The 10,772-nt window shown below is 31.0% G+C and overlaps 1 protein-coding gene across 2 annotated transcripts in view; it reads right to left on the bottom strand.

Moving 5' to 3' along the window:
- GRID2 (glutamate ionotropic receptor delta type subunit 2) overlaps positions 1-10,772 on the bottom strand; it is a 1,244,993-nt gene that overhangs the window by 951,232 nt on the left and 282,989 nt on the right. The gene's annotated exons all lie outside the window — the stretch shown is intronic.

Below are 10,772 nucleotides of genomic sequence, written 5' to 3'. Positions count from 1 at the left end.
AAAAAAAAAGGTCTATCTACATGCTGCTTACAGAAATGGATCTAAAGTTTGAAAATTTGACAAGTACTAATCAACGTTTCCCAGGATATTAATGGATGTGAAGGACATGAGTGCTGGAGAGCACTGGCTATGCAAAGCAATGGATTTATCCTTTCACAACTCAAACTCAGCGTATTATCCTCAATGTATTCAGATATCCTTTTTATTTTCCTTGTATCCAATTGCTTTCTAATTGTTCACTTGCTTTTCTCAAATACTGATCAGGAAGGGAACATCTTAGATAACAGATAAAAGTGTTTTGATAACTGCATAGGAATAATGTATTATAATTTTTATTTATATATCAGTCTCATGTGAGATCTTTAATGTGAGTCAGTCTACTTAAATGAAATTATTTTAGTATTCTTTCGAAGTATTCTAAATTCTACATCTGCAAAGCTAAAGACTGGCTTGTTTTGATTCCTCACCAAAGTGATGCAATTGTTACCACATGAGGCTCTGCTTTTAAGCAACCAACTGGGTTTCCTATCTAACATCTTCACACAACATTCCCTTGTCTCATTTCTCCCTCCCTTAAACATAGGCTATCAACGTTACTACCAAAAGTGTCGCTTTTAGAACACATGTCAGTGGCAATAACTAAATCAAAACTACTTCCAATTTGGAGACTTTAAAAGTAATAACACTCATTTTCATGTAAAAGCTTTGAAATACCATATTATTTTATTTTCATAACACATAATTTGGTTTCAGACATAACTTTAGTATTCAATTCATACCCTATATTCTTTATAGCATCTTCACTTTTATTTCTGCATCTACATGAGATTGTAATTTGTTAGGGCAAAGACCACATATTACCAAAAATTAATGAGAAAGTAGTATAGAAACAACTGGATTGAACAAAATAAAGGTACAGTACTCCTTTGATAATTCTTCCTGATAAAATTTGCTGTAATGAAAATGCATACACACATATACAAATAAATATACAGACATATACACTGTAGTTCAAAATCAAACATTCTAATAAAAGGAATGGTCTAAAGGACTAAATATTTCTTTTGCTTTCAAAAGAGCGATTATTTTTTGCTTCTTTTTCAGTGGCCCAGGAGCTTGGGTGGGCTTGTGTAAAGTACAGATAAAAAAGAAAATGCCTGTCTTCTTTCTGACACCAGGCCCTTTCACCAAAGAAAGTTGTGAACATTAATTAATGTAATTTGCTCAGCTCCTCCAAACACAAATGCTGTCTGGGCCAGACCTAATGGGGCTTCAGCTATGCCTTTCCCAGCGTGGCTAATCTAATTCCCTGAGCAATCTTTTTTGTAGCTTCACTGTTTGCTCAGCAGACGCAATCATTTTCTGTGAACATTTCTTTCTGAAGAACATAGTGCCAAAGTTAGATATATGGGGGACACGCATTTTAATGAGATGAAATATTTTAATAGAAAAATTGAAAGTATTCATCACTAACTACTGAAAAATCATCTAGTTACCAGCATATCTGGAATAAGAGATACCTTATTTAAAACTCTGACTTAAATAATGAGTAGATTTACTCTGAATGGATATCATTTAATCAATTATATTTCCATAGGCAGAGATCATGGTATGCCTTAAAAATATGTTTGATAACAATTTTGACCATATATATCTAACTCTGGCTTTAATATTTTATAATCATTATAACAAGGGTAAAGCTTTTATTCGTGTAACAATGTGGAATGAAATAAATTATTAGCCTAATAACTAAATAACATCATAAACAATCATAACATATTAGCATACTCCATAGCTATTTGGAGATAAAACTTTTAGAATTAGAATCATAGTTTTCTTCCTCTTACCACAGTAGTTTTCATGCCTGAACGAAGACACATCTACAAGTTATTTCAATTTGCCACAGCATGCAGATATTCAGATACAAATTTCAACTAATTATATTCAGAACAAAAGGAAAATGCTCTGAATGACAATGAGGAAGACTTCTTTTATCAAAGTCTGTGTCAAGAGAAAACTATCAGCTTGTTCTCAGTAAAAAATAAAAATAAATTCCACATAACACAAAAAAACAGAGCTCTCTTACTGTTCTTTTTTCTTTTTTTCTTTCCTTTAGCTATTGATAAAGATAACACTGAGATTAAAATGAGGCATGCCTCATTTTAAACATTTTACCTTTCTTAATTGTAATTCAGTCAAATAAGTATACAGTAGTATAAATTAAGTTGGTACCATGTAAACTAGCAACAAATAATTTTAAAGCATTAAGAGCTCTTAAATGTTACCTACTTCGACAATTTTATGGCATGAGTATATTCATATTTTAGTGAAGCAGAAAAAAATTTTAAAAATAGGGGAAAAACGGTACATCGAATTCAGCTTGTATTTCCAAAGCAACAAGATTTAAAAGATTGAAGAAGAAAAATTAAAGTGACAGCCTAGGCCCTAGGAAGTCGTACACAAGAAGGAATTCAAGAGTCCAAGAATATGGTTCACACAGATTGTGGGATAGCTAATATATGACACAGATAACCAATACTCTGGAGGTTTCCTTCACCGCCATCTTTTCAAATATTCCTGAATAATCACTTTTTCTTTTCTAAAATATGGACCTTAATTGAAAGTAAACATTTCTTGCTGTACTATTAGAAATAGTACAATGATTTATTTTTAGGATACTATAGCTCATTTCCTGATATTTTTGATCTGATAATTAGAAATTCAGTACTATAAACTGCTGACAAATTGATAGTTTATGTAAAAAAATAAGTGTACTATGAACATTTCAATTTTTATCTGCTCTATATTACTTTGTTTCAAACATACATTTTGACGAATTATTTTTTTCCAGAACTTGTATATAGCAACTATGGTCTGTGTTCCTATCTTCCTTATGTCATCTTGTAAAAATAATTACTCTAATTTCTAAAAGAAAGTGTTCTTTAAACACAAATTAAGTCCTCACATTAATACTCCTTCCAGAAGCAGCATATTTCTCAGAGTTTTAGCATGTGATTTATTGGTTTTCATTGCATGGGAGAGCTCACAGGAAATTGCCTTCCATAGAGGATGATAGAAGAACTGTATGTTTAGAATGATATGTGATATTAGGACTACTTTCTAGGATTAGATTGTGATGATTTAAAAATTTTAGTGCATTTTGAAACATTTCTGTGATTGTTGATCATATGTCATTATGTAAACCAATTTTACTAAGTTTTCTTGTCCTGTCACTGTTTTGAATGACTAGGAAAAGGTTTGTCATGGTTCTGAGGGAATAAGGGTACTAGCATGTATTGTTTTTAGGCATTGTCGGTAATTTTGTGAGTTTGTCATACCTTCCTTACACTTGCAAGAAATATATAAAGAACAATGGATAGTAGCTTCTCCACAATGTGAAACACTATAACACTATCTGGTAATGACATTAAAAACAGAAGTTTACTGTTTTTTAGTTTTGTTTTTTTTCTTCTTCTTCCTTTTGTTTACTATGCATCTTTTATCTTTGTTTGTATGGCTAATTATTTTTAGCATACCAGATTTTTCTCTAAAACACACATACACAGATGGATAGTATTAAGAATCTCTTTTCTTCCCAAAACAATTTGCTGTCCTGCAATATAAATAACTGTGGAATGTGCTTAAAATTCAAGTTGAGAACTCCAGAATGTCATTTTGGGTCAGCAAAGTACACTTTTATAAATTTTAAAAGTATCTGTATTCAGGCCTTCATTTAGCAGTCAATCACTTATTGAAGTGTCTCAGATAAAGATGCATGAAGCAGGGTCTTATTATAATGTCATGTAAGGGTAGAATATGATGCATTACATAAATCACATTAAACTGCAATGATTCTTCCTCCATATAGTTTCTCCAATTCTTCAGTAGTCATTTCACCTCTGAACACTAATAATATACTCCTAGCTATAAACTGACTCATACTGATCCTCTACCTATATGTGCATCCAAAACTTCTCTGGCTCAAGAAAAAAATAAACTTAAGTAAATGATTATGGTTTTGATTTTGGGGGTATAGATACCTTGTAGTTAGGTACTTATTATTATATTTACATTTTGGCAACATATCTGATTGTCTCAAAATGGAGGCTTGTGTTCCTGGATCATTTACTACATAGTCTTAAATCTAGAAATAGATGGGTTTTTCACAACTCTGAGGTCAGATCTCCAGGTATCTGCTTCCTGCCATATGTTTCCAACTCCTTGTGGCAAGTCTCCTCTTACTTCCATAATATGTTTTTTCCTAGATTCCCATCTCAGCACTTCATTCTACCAGTACATCTACTCCCACCTGTGCTTTTCTTGCCATCACTTTCTCTTGGGCCTCCAAAATTTCTGTTCCATTAAAATTGCAGTTATACCAACTAATAACTATAAACATCACTCAATTTTTTCCTTAGCTGAAACTGGAATTGTGAGGAAGGAACTATACCAGATATACCAAAATATTATCTCTTTCTAAAATAAAAGCTGTCAAATTTTCTCTAAAGTTCTAAAGGAAGTCAGCATTTTATCCTTCTATATACACATACACAACCCATCATTGCTTTCAAATCAATACCACCCCCTTCTTCAATATCAAAATAGTTTTAATGCAACCACAATTCTATTTATCTGACTTTGTTATTACTAACTAATGAAATTTACATCTGCTGAGCATGCTGTCGCATGGAGCAGTTTCTATGTGAAAGCTAACAGTAAAAAATCCTAGTAGAAAATATTCAATATTTTTGTGCACTACTTACAAAAAAAAATGAAAACAAAAAAGCAAAAAAAAACAAATACACTACATTACAGATTCATGAGATCATCAAATATAATTGCTTTCCCGTTCCATGCTTGTGGTCAAACCCTGATCTTTGCCAGGCCACTTGAGGTAATTTAGCTACTACATTATAGAACTATAACTGAAGTACAGGAAGCCCTACCACACCAAACTACCATTCTCAAACCACCAACATGAAATGCCATAAAGGGATCTCCCTTCCTTCTCCTTCAATCCATATCCAATACGTGTAATATTAAATCATGACATTAAATCTAAACTCTTCCAACTTCTCCCATTTCCATGATCTTTTTAAATTCATTATTCATTATTTTCCACTGGTCTCCCTGCTCCAGCCAAACCCATTCATCTAGCCTGCAATTTCCCATATATTTGTCAATATGTCTATTATTCTACATCATACTATATTATATTTATTTGTTTAGCCATCTATTTTCCTGATAGTCCATTCCTCTAAGATATTTTCAGATCTGCAACACTCAGCGAAGTCTCATACCAATACGTGGTACTCAATGCTCGGGTCTCCCTGCTCCAGCCAAACCCATTCATCTAGCCTGCAATTTCCCATATATTTGTCAATATGTCTATTATTATACATCATACTATATTATATTTATTTGTTTAGCCATCTATTTTCCTGATAGTCCATTCCTCTAAGATATTTTCAGATCTGCAACACTCAGCAAAGTCTCATACCAATACGTGGTACTCAATTAATGCTCACTGAAAAATATTATTTAATAAATCAAAAATGTTGAGGGGTGCTTATAAAATAGAAAGATTGTAATAACACACTCAACATTGGGTTCGTCAGTCTTATTTGGATTAATTAATCACAGCTAATGAACTAATTCTTATTTATTTATGTTGAGGCAATTTCCTTCGCCAGATCAGTGAATAGTTTGTAAAGACAGAAAATCACCAGGCTGCACCATGAAATCTGTGGGGGGCAGACAGAAATCATACTTTCATAAATATGTTCTTCACACATACCAAAATCACTCTTGTTCTTTTAATAAAGCACTCAAGACATACTGTGTAGTAAAACAACTGCTGCTGAAGAATAAAGTATTTTCATCTTGAAATTTTTTCATTACAAAAATGAGACAGATAAGAAGACTAAGACTTCAAAGAAAATGTAACAGCAAAGTTGTTCAAAATAACCGGTTCTTTGTCATACAGCTCTCCAAGGTAAAGCATTAAGACTATTTCACTCAAATCCTCTTCTACCTCAATGATAAAATTATGTAACATAGGATAAAACCAAAGAGAGAGATTCACAAAAGCTAAATAGTACTAATTTAACCAAGTAACAAAGTATGAATTCTTAGGCATACCAAGTTTTCAGAAAAAAGTGTATAGTTCTTCTCTGACTGCGTATTCCATTCGTTTCCTATGTTTATGTATTACCTCTACTTTAGTACCAATAATATCATGATACTTATGAAATAAATTAACTAAAGTAAATTGAGCTTGTTCAATTGTAGATCTATGAACACCACAATAATTCAATTTATTCTATAGTACCAACTTATACATATAAATTATATTTATTTCTAAAAACAATGTGATCGATATATTTCTTACATTTAAGTTCTGTTGTATATTTTATAAGTATAGATTTATATATTTAAATTGTAGAAATATATTTGATGCTTGATTTTTATCTCTCTACAGTTGCACTTTGGTATCCATGGGGGATTGGTTCCAGGACACCGCTCCCCAACAGATACCCAAATCAGTAGATGCTCAAGTCCTTTATGTAAAATGGTGTAATGTTTGCAAATATAACCTATGCACATTCTCCCATATACTTTAAATCATCTCTAGATAATAACTAATTCAATGTGCATCCTATGTAAGTAGTTGTTATACTGTTATTGTTTAGGGAATAGTAACAAGAAAAAATGTCTGTACATGTTCAGTATAACTATCGCAGATACAACCATCATAGCCTTCACTTAACAGTACATGTCAGTAAGAACATAATATCTTTTATTTTCAAATATTTTCAATCCAAGGTTGGTTGAATTCATGGCAACATACAAGTATGGAGGGCCAACTGTACTCATATATCATGATTCCTTATTAAGAAAAAAATATAAAAATTGATATAGTCAATGAATCAGTGCAAGAACCAAATGGTAACTTAACTTTTAATTCTAAATAATTCTATAATGGCTGTCATATATTTTTATAACTTCTCTTTAGAAATGGTCCAGCCTTACTGCATAAAATATTTATTCTTTATCAATCGCTCTTCTTGACCACAGCACTTTAGATACAGTCTTATCAATTACTCTTAGCAGTGCAACACTGTATTTTTATTATTTTTTATTTTCTACTCTGATAGAATATAATCTTAGTGATGAGAGAAGTGATGCCATGTTATTTTTTTCAACTCCCAGCATTTATAGCAGTGCCTGACATGTAAGTACTTGATAAATATTTGCTAATTAATAAGTTAAACTGCTACTAATATGTGTCACATTTGTCGACTTGTGAAGTAATGAGAAGAGGTGATAAAATATTCCAAGAAACATATTCATATACAAAATTATACTAAAAATTATGCTGAGATTGATAATTGAATTAAAGCAATGGAGTCATATTGTTGAAAGATATTTGAACATTTATGATTTTTAGGCATGCATCCATATGCAGACTAATAATTAGGTATCTCATTTCCTTAAAACACATTCCAAATCAAATCAAATCAATAATGATATAGCTCTTTTCTTAAGACTAAGGTACTAAACTTGTCATTGTTTCCATTTTCATTGCTTATACTATTAAATTAAGGCATTGCATGTTACACCATCTTGAAGAGAGTTTTTTGACTGTCAAGTCATACAAAGTAAAAATTGAAGATTTCAGCAAAAAATTCAGGATAAAAATTCTCATTAAGGGGGGAAATTCATTTTTATTAAGTTTATTAACAAGATATGAAATCAAGGGGATATCTTATTCATTTTACAATAGAATCATTCCATTTCCAACTTACCCTCTAAGTCTGTACAAGAAAATAAAACAAGATTTTATGTAGCGAATTAAACATACAGGATAAAAGAATTCTCATATAAGTGAAATGAGGACAATCTGTTGAATTTGACTAATTTAATTTCCATTTATGGATGAAAGATATTTCAAATTATTAGCTCCAAAGTGCAACTGGGTGGATAAGCACATGTTTAATTTGTAAAGTGAAATGAATTTTTGCATCATCACAAGTTTAATCTATTTTTTAAGAAAATAAGTTTCTATTTTTCTCTTTTTTCATTTTTCTCTTAAAGTAATCCATGAGGAGAGTTTCGTTAAATATTCATATAGTTGTCCCAAATTATTGGTATGTTTTGGAAATACTTAGGAAACAGTTGTGCAGAAAATATGCCTTCTGTCTTTCATGTCATTTTACCTTAAAAATGAGAAACTATTATCAAATCACAGCTTTAAAATTCTCCTGTAAGCAGTAGTTTTACAGTTTTCTTTAGTTTCACATAACAAAACAAACTAAAACTATAATTCATCAAGTCATGATCACTTTGCAACAATTCAATGTCCTATATTTGGATATAATTTTACTTTTAATACCTCACTAGCCTGATGTTCATAGTGTATTCCTTTTTATTTAGATTTTCTGTTTGTTTGGGGGTTTGTGTTTGTTTTTTGTTCAACAAATAAAATCATCTTAGGAGTCCATACAGAAACTATTTTTATAATGCTTACCATATGCCAGTCACCATTCTAAGCACTTTACAAACTTTAACACTAATTTAACTCTCATAACAACCATATGACAAGATATTATCATGATTCCTTCCCATGGATAAGCGAACCTTTACACAGGAGATAAAGTAACTTATTTGAGATCACGATATTACTAAATGTTTCTGAATCCCTCCTTTTAAGCTTTGTGCAGTACTGTCTCTCAGTGACACTGACTAATTACAGCACCTTCCCTAAGACTAACTTTTTAGAAAATAAAGTTATAATACTACTATCAAAATTATAAGAAAAGATGAATACTATTTAAAATGTATAAATTTAAGTAAAACACTTGATCTTTGATAAAAGCTTTAAAAATGCTAAAATTAAAGGCTAGATTATTTTCCTCAAGAATATCTATGCCCATGAAGAAAGATATTGTATGGATGTCATGAAATTATTGTTTCACTTTAGCAATCTGTTTACCTTTTTTATTCATATTTGGATAATCATGAAAAATAATAAAAAATATTGAACAGGTAGCCCCACCAGTCTCCATACATAAAAATTAATTCAAGACGAATGTAAGGATTAATTTGATGTATCAAGTTGATTGGATCATGGAGTGCACAGATAGTAGGTTAAACATTGCTTCTACGTGTGTCTGTGAGGTTGTTTCAGGGTGAGATTAGTATTTAAATTGGTAGACTAAGTAAAGCAGATTGCTTTCCTCAATGTGGGCAGGCATCACCCAATCCCTTGAGGACTCAAATAGAAGAAAAAGGTAGAAAGGAGAATTTGTATTCTCTGTGTGACTGTTTAAGCTGGAATATACATCCTCTCTCCTCAGACTAGGACTTACACCATAGATTCTCTAGTTCTCAGGCGTTTGGATTGACTTGAACTTAATACCATCAGTTCTCCTGGTTCTCATCCCTTCAAATTTGAACTGGAACTACACCACCAGTTTTCCTGGGTCTCCAACTTTCAGACAGCAGATCATGAGACTTCTCATTCTTGATAATCATGTGAGCCAAACTCTTATAACGTACTATCATAAGGATGACCTTGCAAAAAATGTGAACATGTCATTTTTTTTGTCACAATAAGTATTTCACATCCCTTTGATCTCCAAAAAAAATCAATCATAAATTGTTAAAGAGGAAAAAAATATTTTGAAGATATAGAAGGCATTTAGTAATTTGTTCATTTATTTGTTCAAGAAACACAAGTCTACCTTGTTACCAAACAGAAAGCTGAACGATTACCATAAAAATGTATAACATCTATAAACATTAATAGCCATAATACTAAAAGCTGGCAAATACAGGAGCAGAATAAAAATGAAAGTTTCTGCTCCACAGCTCCTAGTTGCTTCATAATCTATAAACAATTTCTTGAGAAGCTTTGAGGTTCTGTTCCAAATATTTTATATTTTCTATTTTAGTGAAATGCAACTTATTTATTAGTTTAGGTAAACATATTGATATCAATTTGAAAAATTTGTGTAAATATGTATGAATATATGTGCATTACACAGATATAGATATAAATAAAATACACGTATTTCTGTGTATTCTTTATTTCCACTAGAACTATTTCCATAGTTCTACTAAAGTGGGCTTTAGTAGAACTATGCTATTTATTTATATGTGTATCCTGTAATTACTAATTCATGGCTACAAAACTTACAGAAAGTCAAATCTCTTTTCAATGAAGTCAATGTTATCTAAAATCAAGCATCTCTGCAGGTTATCGTCGATGCCAGGACTATCTTCTTATAAAAGGAACATATTCTATAATTTTTTTAACCATGTACAAATATCAACTAAGATCTAGGTTTAGATTTCTGGCTCTCACAATAATATTTGTTTGTATCTAACGTAAAGTTCTTAATGCATTCGTAAGCCAGTGAATTAAATAAGTTTATGTGGATGTGTACATATGTGGGCACATGCACAGGTATCAAATTATGCTTAACATCATAACTACTATAAATATCATAACACCTGGTTTCTTTTAAGCAAGTGTATATAGGAATTCATTAATATCTATATTATATATAATACATAAGTTTTAAGAAAAATACACTGTCATTATAAAAGACAATTTTTCATTAGATCAAATATATCATCAAATGAAGACTTCAATTTTGTTCAAATTTCACTCACTTTGAAATATCTTTCAAACTGAAATCATATATTACAAATAAACAATCAAATTGTTTTTTAAATTTGATAATAAAAAGGACTTCATGTTTATT

This window comes from Pteropus alecto, unplaced genomic scaffold (assembly GCF_000325575.1).
Source record: "Pteropus alecto unplaced genomic scaffold, ASM32557v1 scaffold63, whole genome shotgun sequence".
NCBI classification, from domain to species: Eukaryota; Metazoa; Chordata; class Mammalia; order Chiroptera; family Pteropodidae; genus Pteropus; species Pteropus alecto.
This window is presented reverse-complemented; position numbering and strand designations above follow the sequence as displayed.